This window comes from Balaenoptera physalus, assembly GCF_965194825.1.
Source record: "Balaenoptera physalus genome assembly, chromosome: 14".
Classification (NCBI taxonomy): Eukaryota; Metazoa; Chordata; class Mammalia; order Artiodactyla; family Balaenopteridae; genus Balaenoptera; species Balaenoptera physalus.
Genome location: NC_138893.1, coordinates 26,854,144 through 26,868,060, shown reverse-complemented (window position 1 = coordinate 26,868,060; position 13,917 = coordinate 26,854,144). Strand labels below are relative to the sequence as shown.

The 13,917-nt window shown below is 45.3% G+C and overlaps 1 protein-coding gene and 1 long non-coding RNA gene across 8 annotated transcripts in view; one reads left to right on the top strand and one right to left on the bottom strand.

Moving 5' to 3' along the window:
• Positions 1 to 13,917, top strand: part of LOC309642159 — a 187,211-nt gene that overhangs the window by 36,257 nt on the left and 137,037 nt on the right. The window lies entirely within an intron of this gene.
• LOC309642150 (uncharacterized protein) overlaps positions 1 to 13,917 on the bottom strand; it is a 38,192-nt gene that overhangs the window by 16,953 nt on the left and 7,322 nt on the right. The window contains exon 2 of one of the 7 annotated variants that reach the window (XR_014252996.1): positions 5 to 3,616. The exons of the other annotated variants lie outside the window; for them this stretch is intronic. The gene's annotated coding sequence lies outside the window, so the exon portion shown is untranslated. Of the gene's footprint in view, positions 1 to 4; positions 3,617 to 13,917 lie in introns of those variants that run through there. 7 annotated transcript variants of the gene reach the window in all.

Sequence of the window (13,917 nt, the reverse complement as noted above, 5' to 3'; positions counted from 1 at the left end):
AAGGAGAATAAATGGGTCATAAGTCTTAGTTATGTTGGGTGAAATTTTTTTTTTGAGAACCAACACTGTAGACTCAGAGACGTTTCTGCAAGTGGTTCCTCGCATTAACCCTTGGAGTTATGATAAAAGAGTTTTTATCTTGGCTGGAAGTATTCAAGCTTGTTATTCTTTAAATTTCTATATTCACTCTCTGGGGCTTCACTGGTTTTCTTAATACGTTATTTTTAGTGCACTCTACAAACTTTCCCTCGTGTGGTTCTGTTTGGATTGGCCTGTTTCTTCAGAAACAGAGTGGAAATTATGTGAGTTATTTCGAATCGTGATTGGGTGCTACAGGAAAAAAGGTCAGAGATATCTCATCTTGTTGCAGGGGTGGGAGAAGCAGGATTTTGACAACTATAGATAGGGGTGGTGGGCATTTCAATTTGGGGGGACAGAATTAGCAAAACCTCGGAAGTATGGAGGTATGGGACCGTTTAGGGTTGCCAGAAAGAGGGAGAAGTAGCAGAGGAGAGAAAAAATACTCTATCCTCTAGAATTTCTTATTTTTTTCTGGCTTGAATGTCTACCTCCACCTACCTACACTCAGCTGAAGGTCAAAAAGTCCTCCCCAAAGCCCCAAGCAAAGTTTTTCTCCAGTACTTTGTCATACCTCTGGGATATCACACACAGCTTTGCACAGGAACGGATCTTTTTCTCTCTTTCTTGTCAGCTGGGATGGGTAATTCCTGTCCTTCCTGAAAAGTTTGTGAGGTCCTGGGGCTTTTTTCTCCTGGATTCTCCAGATCCTATCAAAACATCTGACACCATTATAGTTTGAAAAGAAACAATTCTTAACTGACTGATGGACAAAAAGCAAGGGAGAACTATTTCAGATGTACAGCCACTGAAAAGGCTGTTGCAGATGAATGTTTGATGAAATGAAACAAACAGTATCCATGGAAAAATAGACTAGCATATGATGCAGAATATTTAATTTTGTAACCATCCATTTACCTTCTGTATTCATGTACAGAAAATGCTGGAAGGCATCTTTACCAAATTGTTAATAGTTGCTACCTCTGACGAAGTTCTGGATAATTTTACTCTGTATTTTGGGGTTTTGCTAAATGATTTGTGCCCTCCTCCCTGCCCCACAATAGACTGTGTTTCATGACTATGTTTTTCTCTGTCTGTTGTGGAACAGAGGTCTGGCTCTGAGTTGGTGTTTGTTGAATGCACAAGTCAGTGAATGGTGAAAATAGACTAGCCAAGGTTTAAAAATCTCTAAGGGGGTTTACAATTATTAAGACAATGTGAAAGACCTTTATAGCTTGTAAAATTGTATACAAAAACAAACGTGTTGCAATTATTGTAATTGTGAAAAGATCTCCAGGCTCATTCTAGTCCTTAGGGTACCCCTCTGGCTGGCTAGAGGAGCCCCTTTCAGACTTTCCCTTGGAAACGCCCCTTCCTGGAAGTCTGGGGCAGGTAACCCGAGCTCGTGTTTAACTCAGATTTATTTTACTTCAAGTTGTCCACTTTTAGAGCTAATTTAGCAACACGCATGCCCTTTCTCAAGATTTTTATCAGGTGGTGGTGAACTTTTAATGAATATAATAGAAAACATTTTCCCATCCTTGGAAAACGGAGGGAGTTTGAAATGCATTTTGACCTCATCAACTTCTTTCATCTGGTCTCTGTAATCAGTTTTATAAAAAGCACATGGCTGCCCGGATATATCTTGATAAAGAACAGTTTTTGTGTTCCATTTAAAAAAATCAGAGAACTGTTTTCAATCTTGAGAGATGATGGGGCTGCAGTGGAGGGCGATGGATGATCTGTCTACACCGCGCCCCGGTGTCAGGGCTGGTGAGCTGAGCTGAGTCGAGCTCTCAGCCCTGGTCCCTCCTTACAGAGGCGGCATGGCGGTGCTGTTGGGGGGGAGCCTCCACCGCGTCCCCACGAGGGCTTCACAGGCTTCACACCTCAAAGCCAAGTGTCTTTGGTGACAGATGTGAGGCAGGAGAAGCACGATGGAAAGGAACAGACATTTGCTCTCATCAGTATCTGCTAAGGGGGATATAGAAGCTGTTCTTATGGCTTTTACAAAGAGTTTTTCTAAATGGGAAGTTTAGAGGTAACGAGCCCTCTTCCCAATCAGCTCCTTATGGTCCCGACTCTGTGCCCTTTAGTCGTTAACGTAATTATTTTTGCAACAAATATTTATTGTATGTCCACTAGGTACCAGCCTTGTGCTCAGTGCTTAGGATATGGCTGTGAACAAAATGGTCAGAGGACCCTCTCCTCCTGTAGCCAGCACGGTGCTCAGAAGATAACGAGGACCATCGTAAGTCAACTGGAGGGCACGTTAGAAGATGATGGTGTTAAAGAAAGAAGGAAAAGGTTGAATCCAGCAAGGTCAAGAGCGCCAGGATGGAGGCAGCAGGGCTTGTGTATTTAGAAGGACAGTTGGGATACGCCTTATTGGACAGGGAAGATTAAGCAAGAAAATCGAATAGAACAATTAAAAATCCCCCCCATGTGACAGGCAAAATGCTGAGATTGGTGGACTTATCCCTAGTCAGTGAGGATTATCAAGCTGAGAAGCGTGAGGTCTGATGGCTGGTACCCAACTATAGCATGTGCATCCCTACATGGTGCCCTGTTGGTTCCCAAGCCCTGGTTCTTCACCCAGCACTCTTTGCTCCTGGAATCTCCCCTTGGTCTTGCCTCCCAAAACACTACCCTCTTGCCTTTTCCCCTCTCTGTCCATTTCCTCTTAACTCTTTCTGGAGTTCCTCTCTGTCACCTGAGTCTTTGAATGTTGCAGTTCTCTCTGCTCTCTGATCCCCCTGGATAATCTCCCCTGCCCCATGGCTTCTACAAGCACTGAGAGTTGGTGACGCTCGATGGTCTCTGAGCTGTATATCCTCAGCTCCAGTCCCATCCACCCAGCTGCCTTGGCAAGTCCAAGACTGAACGCCTCAAGCCTGTTTTCCCTTGGGAATTTTGTATTTTGGTAAATGAGATATATCTTTAGCCTAAAAAATAACATCGATGTCCAGTTCATTTTATGTTTTTGTTGAGTGCTATTTTAATGGCTGCATAAAAGGCCCCTCCCGCCCCATCTGTCTATCTAACCCTCCGGTAATTAATTTTACTAATTCCCTGTTCCTGAACATATACATTGTTTCTGAATCTTTGCTCCCGTAAACAATCGTGCAATAACCATCCTCATTCAATATTTAAATCTTTCTGTTTTCTTGACTCAGGATCAGCTTATAAATAGAATCAATTTTGAGCTGATTTATTGTTTCCTTAGGATAAATTTCCAGAAGGCGATTTGGTGAGTCAAAGGGTATGAAGAATTTGAAGATGGTGGTGGTTGTTCGTTGCCCTTTAGAAAGGCATAGTCGATTGGATTTCCACCACAAATGAATGATGTCTTCCCAGTTATTACAAGTTTCCAAATCTGCCACATTTCCTGGAGTGAGGACAGACATGGTTTCATGTGATCATTGGCTGGTTGTATTCTTTTGTGAATTGCTTGTTTGTGTCTTCTGTCCACTTTTCTATTGTGGTGTTTTCCATTTTTGACTTTTTTAAAGGATTTGTTCTGATTAAGACTTCTGGGCTGCAAGCGACAGAAACAGGCTTGAATTAGGACAGGTGAGCATGGAGTTTTCTCAGAGGAAGGCAGTGCTACCAAGGAGAAGAGGAAGAGGGACACTCGGGCTTCATCTGACCTGGAGCTGGGAGTTGAGGGTCTGAAATCCAGGGACTTGTTTCTCTTCTCAGTCTTAAAGGCCCCTGGCCTCCCTTCCATGCTGCTCTCTTGATGCTGCCCCATCCTCCTGCCCCAAGTGGCTTTCTCCGCCTTCCCATCTTGCTGGTGACCCAACATGGTGACCAGCCCAGCATGTCCCCACTCTGTGACCTTTCAGCTACAGTGCCCTCAAAAGTCTCTGTGTCTTTAAAGACAGGATTGGACTAGCCCAGCTCTTCCTTGATCCAGGCCACAGGCCACTAAAGGGGCCAGCCAGCGGCTGGACTTTTTCCATGTCACACACCCATTCTTGGCTCCATCAGTCCCTTCTGGGTCTACAGGTGGGGCAGGTTCTCCGGATGGGACCAGGGGCAGGGCAGGCAGTGGAGCATAAATAATAAAAACGTCAGATTTTTGTTTGTCAGACAAGTTGTACACAGTTTCCACTTAGGATATATGTATTTTTTCTAGCAGTTAGTTTCTCAACTATTTCTTGAATGTGGTCTTTTCCTCTCCATTGATGAAATAGCCGTAATTCAGGTTTTTTTCGTTTCTTCTCACCCGGGTTACTGCTTCTTACTGGTCTCCTTGCCTCTAGTTACACCCCCTCCCATCCTATTCTCTCTACCCTGTCAGCAGAAGTGTCTACCCCAAGTGCAAAGCTGGCTAAGACCCATCCTTTTTAAAAAAAAAAAAAAAAAAAAAGTCTTCCAGTGGCTCCTGACACCATTCTGGAGAAAATCCAAACTCCTGACAGGTCCAGACAGGGTTTTCAACATGGCCCCATCCCTGATGGCTGGTACCCAACTATAGCATGTGCATCCCTACATCTCGTCCACATCTCTGGTGATGCCGCAGACACCCTGTGTTCCAGCCACACTCTGGGGGTTTCTGAGTGGCCGACTCTTCCCAGGTGTCCACGCTTTTCACAGATGCCCCCTCTGCCTCATCTTTTTCTAGCAAATTATTACATAGTCTTCAATAATCACTGGAGTATGACTTCTGTTTTGCTTTCCTTGACACTTACTTGGGTTGCATTTATTTTTCTCTCCTTATACCGTTTCTTTCTTTACACCCATGGAAACATACTCTGTTAGAATTGTTTTCCTATCTTCTTCTCTTCTGGGTGAGATGTCTTAGAGGATCAACTTTCTCTTTTCCAACCACTGGAAATGGGTTTGAATCAACGTTGCCCTGTGAATGGGCAGGGTTTTGAGACACGGGCAGCTGTGGCCAATGGAATACCCTGGTTAATTGAGAGTCACCATAAATAATGACTACCATTTTCTAGATATTAAAAGGAAAGGAAAAGTCGCTAATGTCAACAATATCCTAAATCAAACTCAATCTCTGACACACGAGATGGATGTCAGGAGTGCTGCGGTTGGCTGGGCAGGGCAGGGATGAAGGGGCTCTGAGGCTGGCAGCCTGCACGTGAATTCTGGCTCCCCCTCTACCTGTGTGATCTCCAGCAAGTTAGTTGAGGCTCTTTGTCTGTAAAATGGGCTTACACAGCATCAGTGTCTTAGGGCCGTGAGGACTGAGAGAGAGAATGCAGGGCAAGTATTTTGCACTGCAGGGCCAGGGAAGGCCTACAGCACGTTAGAGTTTATTAGTATGGGTTATTATTACTAATATTACTAATATATCAGCATCATTAGAGTGCTTGTGGAAACACCTCACACGGCACCACAGATACAGAAGGAAAACATGATTATTTCCATTTTCTCGTTGTCTCCATTCTGGACAAAGGCAAGTTGAATTGGTTTTTGGAATTCCCTGTTGTATAAATTTTTTTTTAAATAAGCGAAGTGGATTTAGAATTTAATGGTGACATTTAGTCATTATAAAGCAGACAATTTCATGAAGAGTAATTTGATATTTATAACAGCATCATTGTCAATTAAATGTATAAAGAGTAAAAGTGAATCAGAAGTCCTTGATGAGCAAAGAAAGATAAAATGGAAACTGTAACAGTGCGGTTAGCTGTTGTTAAGAGAGAAGAAAAACAAAGGAAGGTTGTAATTTTTGTAGTTGTTCATTTTCAGTTCCACTGATCTTTCGGTGTACATCATAATAGAATCAAAGACCCTTAGTATTAGGTAAATGTATGTAAATTCATATTTCTTGATGGCCAAATCTTCCTTTGGATTTATTTCATTGTCAAGAAGATCTGGGCATCATGAAATCCACAATGAAACACTGTTGTATAACTTTCACCTCGCTTTTCAAGGTAGCTTTGATGCCACAACAGGATTGAATTTTACTTTCCCCCTTTTCCTTCTTGGCACTTTTGGAAGATTCTGACCACTGCTTCTTTAAGTGGAAAGTGGCACTCGGCGTGGAATGCTGGCTGAAGTGCAGAGTGGCATTCGGTATGGTTTCTAGTGGTGGTCTGGCACCTTCGTTCTCTTGCTATGTGTGTTGTCTACCCGAGCTCCATCTGCTGTGATCTGTGACACCCCCTCGCCCCCTGGATGGCAGGGGCTGGATGTGAGATTCTCCTACGCAGTCCAGCCCAGCACTCATATGGAAAGATGCTCACCCGTGCTTTCACTGGTAAAGCCATTTCGTGTGATCAGAGAGCAGCCCTCGTGATGACTGCACTTAGAAATAAGGAGTGTGGCTTGTTCGAATCACCCCGAGCTTAGAGGAAAAGCATGTGTGTGAACAGCTGTTACATCGTGTCAAGAGGCACGATGGCCTCCAGTGCTTCTCATTTTCACCTTCCAAACACAGGAAGCCTGTGATGTGATGGGAAGAGATACATCTGCTTCTTTCTTTCTTGGGTCCAACCTCTGCTTCTTCATCCTTAACTTGAAATGATACCCAAGATCCTTCCAGCTCCGTCAGGATTAAGACGTTCCTTTCCTTAAGCCAGGGTTCTACAAACTATGGCCTGAGGACCAGATCCAGCCTGCTTCCTGTTTTTATACAAACTGCAAGGTAAGAAGAGTTTAAATTATTGGGAAAAAAAAGTAAATCAGAAGAATAGTACTTTTTGACATGTGACACTTCTTTGTGTGACAGTTACCCATGCCCACACCATCTGTGACTTCTTTCACATACGAAGGCAGAGTCGAGTTGTGGGAGTGGAGATTCTGTGGCTCGCAAGGCTGAAAATATTTGCTATTTAGCCCTCGACAGAGAAAGTTTGCCGACCTCTGCTTTTTTTAACCAACAACGATTCTTTGAAAATATAGATTCATCTTTCCAAATGACAGTCACCACCTACCTTTCTGTCCTTTTTGTTTTCAGAAGGGAGTTTAAAAAAAGGTGCCTGACCCTGTTGGGATCACAGTGGATCAACTCACCAACGACTGTGTTTACTGCCAGGAACAGGGTGTCACGTGTCTGTAATTGTTTAGTTTCCCGCGCACACACGCATCTTCGGCATTTGGTGGTCTTCTTGGTTGATTTCATCTGGGAGCGTGTTCTCAGCCTCCCCACCTTGGGCTTCACAACTTCGGACCTCTCAGGGCCGGTCATGCTTCTGGGACTGTTGCAAGGGCTGCTCCTTCGTAGGTCGTGCAGGTAGAATTACTAGTTGTGTACATTACTGGTTTGATTGTTCTCTTGCAAGGCTGAGAACACATGTTGATCATCTCAATGAAGAGCAGGCCCATATGCAATGGAATATTACTCAGCCATAAAAAAGAACGAAATAATGCCATTTGCAGCAACATGGACGGACCTAGAGGTTATTATACTAAGTGAAGTAAGGCAGAAAGAGAAAGACAAATACTGCATGATATCACTTATATGTGGAATCTAAAAAAATGATACGAATGAACTTATTTACAAAACAGAAATTGACTCACAGGGCTTCCTTGGTGGCGCAGTGGTTAAGAATCCGCCTGCCAATGCAGGGGACACGGGTTCGAGCCCTGGTCCGGGAAGATCCCACATGCCGCGGAGCAACTAAGCCCGTGTGCCACAACTACTGAGCCTGCGCTCTAGAGCCTGCGAGCCACAACTACTGAACCCACGTGCCACAACTACTGAAGCCCACGTGCCTAGAGCCCGTGCTCCGCAACAAGAGAAGCCACCGCAATGAGAAGCCCGTGCACCGCAATGGAGAGTAGCCCCCGCTCGCCGCAACTAGAGAAAGCCCGCGCCCAGCAACGAAGACCCAACACAGCCAAAAATAAATAAATAAAATAAATAAATTTATAAAAAAAAAAAAAAAGAAATTGACTCACAGACATAGAAAACAAACTTATGGTTACCAAAGGGGGAAGGGGGGGGAGGGATAAATTAGGAGTTTGGGATTAGCAGATACACACTACTATATGTAAAATAGCTAATCAACAAGGACCTACTGTATAGCACAGGGAACTCTACTCAATACTCTGTAGTAACCTATATGGGAAAAGAATATATATGTATGTATATATATTTATATGTTTGTATGTATAACTGAATCTCTTTGCTGTGCACCTGAAACTAACACAACATTGAAATTAACTATACCTCAATTAAAGAAAAAAAAAGAACAGGCCGACAGAACAGCAGTGGGAGGGGTGCCGAGAGCAGGCCACCCTCCTCTAAAGCCGGCCTGAGGCAACAGATTGCCCCACGGAGGCAAGGGTGGTGCCCGTGGGGTTTGGGAACTCCAAGGCCTGGCCCACCAAGCTGTCTCGCCTCCAGGGGTCACGATTCGGGCCTGTGGCGGGGATTACAGCTGCAGGAACTCACAGCCTGACTCATCTCCAGGGAAGGGGGTCTCTGGGCTGGGAAGCCAGCCCGGGAGCTGCCAAGAGTTAAGCCCGAGATGGGAGGGAGAAACGAAGCTGGCCCGTGTCCCACTGCACGAACCCTTGGCAGCAAGCACACTGCTCCCCCCGAGCCCAGGCCTCAGACGCCGCCTCGAGGCCCTGCCGTGGGGACAGGGCTGCAGATGCCCTCCCTAGACGACCACCGGGCCCTCCTCGCCCGCCTGCAAGGCCAGTGGTTGCAGGACTGGGCTTGTCTCTGTGAGATTACCTCTCTGTGCTAAATGACCCCGCCCTTTAAAAAGGTGGTATAGATAATATACGACGGAATACTACTCAGCCGTAAAAAAGAATGAAGTTTTGCCATTTGCAGCAACATAGATGGACCTGGAGGGCATTATGCTAAGTGAAGTAAGCCAGAGAAAGACAAACACTGTATGATATTACTTACATATGAAATCTAAAAAGTACAACAAACTAGTGAATATAGCAAAAAAGCAGCAGACTCACAGATCTAGAGAACAAACTAGTGGTTATCAGTGGGGGGAGGGAAGGGGGGAAGCAAGATAGGGGTAGGAGAGTAAGAGGTACAAACTGTTAGGTATCAAATAAGCTACAAGGATATATTGTACAACAGGGAGAATACAAGCCATTATTTTATAATAACTGTAAATGGAGTATAACCTTTAAAAATTGTGAAGCACTATATTGTACACCTGTAACTCATATAATATTGTACATCAACTATACTTCAATTAAACAAAAACAGTGACAAAGACAGCGATGTTTGCTTGTCACCCCCCCTGTACCACCCGTCGCGGCTCCCATCCCTGGCTGTGTTGATGGGGTGGGTTTGTCATTCACTGGGTCACGGGAAAGTGCAGTGACCAGCCCTCCTGGTTTGCCTGGAACCAAGGACTTTCAGGGCTCAAATCGGAAGAAGTAGGTCATCTTATGGGGACGTAACCTAGCGAGAATGTGAACTGGTATTCTGAGTCATTCAAGGATGACTGTACCCTGTGACAGTTGGCTAAAAATAACTTTATTCCATTATTTATTGAACAAATGCGAGGCCACATACTCAGGAGTCAGAAGCACAGCAGATCGCTGACACTCAGCGTGGCCTTGAAGCTTCCCTGAGCTGCTGTGTGGACCGGGCTGTTATACAGTATTTGCCTCCTAGACTCGGGTGGAGGGTTCATTTACACTGGCATGCATGCCCTGGGTCGTCACTGATGTTACTTAGAGCATCAGATGAAATTTGTGTACTTAGGAAACATTTTCAAAGGGAAAATGCACTTGGATTTTACTATAAAATTGCCGAATTGATGGCTGTACAGTAGCCATTCTCATCCAGGGCAGACTTTGCCCCTCGGGGGTCACTCGGCAACATCTAGAGGCATTCTGGGTGGTCATGATGGGGGGGGGGCTGGTCACGAGTTACCGGCATCTGGTGGGTAGAGGCAGGGATACCGCTCAACATCCTATAGTGCACAGCGCGGCCCCACTGCAAAGAATCATCCCACCCACACGTCAGCAGTGCTGAGGGCGAGAAACTGATGGGGGGAGGGGAGGGAAGGAAAGGCTCTGCACTAGAAATGCGAGGATGGTATCATCCCTCTTCAGTATCTAGACAGCTTGACTTGTACAGGGCCTTCTTTCTCTTTCGACACTGATGCAGGAAGCTCGCTGGGTGACTACGGTCCAAGTAGCTTCATCGTGAGCAGGGTCTGGGGAGGTTACAGAATAGGAAAGCTGGGCCTTCTTTGGATGTTCTAGAAGATTCTACCGAGGAACTGTGGCAAAAAAGCCTTTCCAATGAGCGGAGGCTCTTACAACTTCTGTACCGGAGACATTGCCACTCAGAAGGACCAGCTTATTTTCAGGGGGTTCGCCTGGCACCCTACATGGTGTGAGTTCCAAGGGAGCTGTTATTGCCATTTTCAGAGATACTTGCATTTTAAAAAGCTTTCTTTTTGGAATAAAAAGAAATATTTTACACTCATAGGAAAGTTGCAAAAATAATACAAGGACTCCCTGTACCCAGAATCCCCAAATGTTAACATTTTACCACATTTCCTTATTGTTCTCTCCACTTTATAGACAGGTTATGATTTTTACCATCTAAGAGGACATGGCAGACCTGACGCCCCTTTATCTCTACATATGTCAGTGTGTGTTTTATAAAAACAAAAACGTTCTTTATGAAACTACAGCACAATGACCGACATAAGGTAATCAGCACCCACGCAGTATTAGCTAGCCCACAGGTCTCGAAGGTTGTCCTGCTAACGTCCTTTCTAGCAAATTCTCCCTCCAGTTTCCCCTGCGGTTCAGTCGGGGGTCACACATCTCTGAGTTGTCCGGTCTCCTTACACTATTTAACCTGCAGCAGCATCTTGGTTTTCTCTGTCCTTTATGACCTTGACAGTTTTGAAGAGTACAGGACAGTTGTTTTATTCAATGTCCCTCTTTCTGGGTTGTCTGATGTTTCCTTGTGACTAAATCCAGGTTGTGCATTTTTAACGAGGATACTAGAGATGTGAAGTGATGCAGCCCCTCAGGGCATCAGTCAGACCAGGAGGAAACCGATGTCTCTGTGCCTGTTTCTGGCCACATGAACTCTCCCCTGATTGGGTTTCTCTCCTGTGAAATTACTACTTCCCCTCTGTAATTATTAGGTATCTTGGGGGTGGTTCTTTGAAGCTCCATAATTATCTTGTCCTCATGATATTTTCACTAGGTTTAGAACCCACTGATGCTTCTTGCTTGAAACAACTATTATGATAATGGTTGCCCGTGGTGATTGTTTAGAAACCTCATCCTTCCTTCTGCATTTAGTTAGAATTCTACTGTTAGGAAGACCTTTTCCTTCTCCCTCTTTACTGTTTTTAAATTTATCTATATCCATGGACTCATGGATTCTTCTTTGTTCCATGGCCTATAGCCCATCACTATCATTATTTATTCTGATGCTCAAATTGTCATAGATCCGGTCGTTGGGAGGTGGCTCCTAAGTCCTCTGGACGTGCCCCCATTTGTCCTTAATTTTGGCACAGGCTCATCTTGTCTTTCCCCTGCACCAGCCTGGAAACCAGTCACTTCTCCAAGTGGCCCTGCTTCCTTTTATTGGAGAATGGTATTTAGAAGCCAAGATCTGGGCTCTGGGTGTGCCTATGGCAACTATTTTCTTTGAGACCCTCTCATGAGCAGACAGAGGTAGAAAATGTGTGTATGCATGTGCATATCCATCTATCTATCTAACATCTATCTACCTACCTATCTATCTATCATCTACCCATCCATCCATCCTGACACCTCCAATTCCAATCCAACACCATGGGGTTCATTCTAACCTCCCTCCCTTGCACTTTTTTTTTTTTTAATAAATAAATTTATTTATTTATTTATTTATTTTTGGGTGTGTTGCGTCTTCGTTTCTGTGCGAGGGCTTTCCCTAGTTGCGGCGAGTGGGGGCCACTCTTCATCGCAGTGCGCGGGCCTCTCACTGTCGCGGCCTCTCTTGTTGCGGAGCACAGGCTCCAGATGCGCAGGCTCAGTAGTTGTGGCTCACGGGCCTAGTTGCTCCTTGGCATGTGGGATCTTCCCAGACCAGGGCTCAAACCCGTGTCCCCTGCATTGGCAGGCAGATCCTCAACCAGTGCGCCACCAGGGAAGCTCCCCCTTGTACTTTTATAAATCTCTTTTCCAACAGTGAAAAACCTGGCTTTCATTATTCACAATATGTTTACTTTTTACGCAATCCTACAATATCCATAAAATAGTTTTAGAATTGTTAACTCAGGCCACTGTGAAAAACAAATCAGATAACTGGCATTTAATCCTTGGTTTTTTTTTTTTTTAACAGCTTTTTGTTTTGTTTGTAGCCTGAAGTGCTAGGCGTGGACGCAGTGTCGTGTTCAAAAGTTCCTCAAGTTGGCTCTTCTCTCTTCAGTGTGCTTGTATCCAAAATACATTTAGGTTCATCTGTTTCTGTTTGCATTCCATTTGGGATTTTTTCTTCTTTCTTAATTAAAATTTTGAGTATCTGAATTAGCATGGCTCTAAAAGCCAGAACCGTACAAATATTATCCTCAGAGGACTGTCCCTTGTCCCTTCCCTCCCCCCTGTTCCCACCCCCTGACTTGTTCTACCTTTTCCCTTTGGGTACCAATATTGTTGGGTTTTGACTTATCCTTCCTGTGTTTCTGTTTGCACAAATGAGAAATATACAAGTATTTTTTTATTTCCCTCCTTTTCCTACAATGGTATATATACCTTTTTTTTACACTTTTCTCTTTTCACTTGACTAAATATCCTGAATATCACTAATGGTTCATGAAGATCTTCCTCCTTACTTTTACATCTTCTGAGTGGACCTGCCGTATTTTACTCAGCCTCCCTCTTGTGTGTGGCCATTAAGTTGTTTCCAATATTTTGCAATGTAATGCTGCCATCAATAGCCTTGTGTCTCTCTATTTCATATTTTTGGAGGTGTATCTTTAGGTTAGATTCCAGAAGCTGGATTCCTGAAGCAAAAAGTAAACACATATGAAGCTCTTTTAGCTATTGCCATATTCTCCCTCCAAAAGGGTTTTACCAATTGGCATTCCTACCATCAATGTACAAGGGTGCCTGTTTTCCTACAATTTCACCAACAGAACGTGTCGTCGTATTTACTAATCTTTACCTGATGGATGAGAATTTCTCCAGTTGCATCATCTACTGAGGGTGTGGATGGGCTAAGAAACAGGTCCCTGGATTTCATGTGCCCTGCTCCCCAGAAAAGGGAATAAAGCACCCCCCAACCCTGTGCTGTCAGCACCTAACTTCAGGGTGCAGAGCCTTTGCTGATGCCAGAAGCACAGGAGCCTCCCCAGTAATGCCCGGAGTTTCTGATTTGGAAGCTTCTCTCTGGCTGCAGGGTCCCTCCTTCCAACAAAAGGCTCCTCCAGGCACAGGCGTGTGAGGGGGGGGGTCCATTGCACTCTGGGTGGCGCCATCACCCGAGGAGAACCTTTGCCTGTCTGCCGTGGCAGAGATGGGCAGAGAGCTGGAAGCATCCACTGGCGGGGGGCGGGGGGCTTCTCCCAGGTTCTGTAGTCTGGGGAGGAAGGCAGGTTGCTCCCACCAAGGGCCTGCTCGGGGGGGGGGGGGTCCCTCAGACAGTGCGCAGCTCTCCCAGCGGGAGCTCAGCGCAGGGGACCAGGCTTGGCTGCCCAGCGGGGCTGGAGGGCTGCTTTGTGCTCAACTACCTGCCCTTCCTAGTAGACACGGACCCACAGAGCTGCAGCCAGAGGGACAGATGGGAAGGTGGGGCGGCTGGGGTGGGCTTGTGCGCCAGGGATGCACATTCCTACCCCCAGGAAGAAGGAAACAAAAGCAAAAGTGCTTAGGCCGTTCGGACATGGCTGCAGCACGAGGGTCTGGAAATCTGAAAGGAAGAGCCTTCCA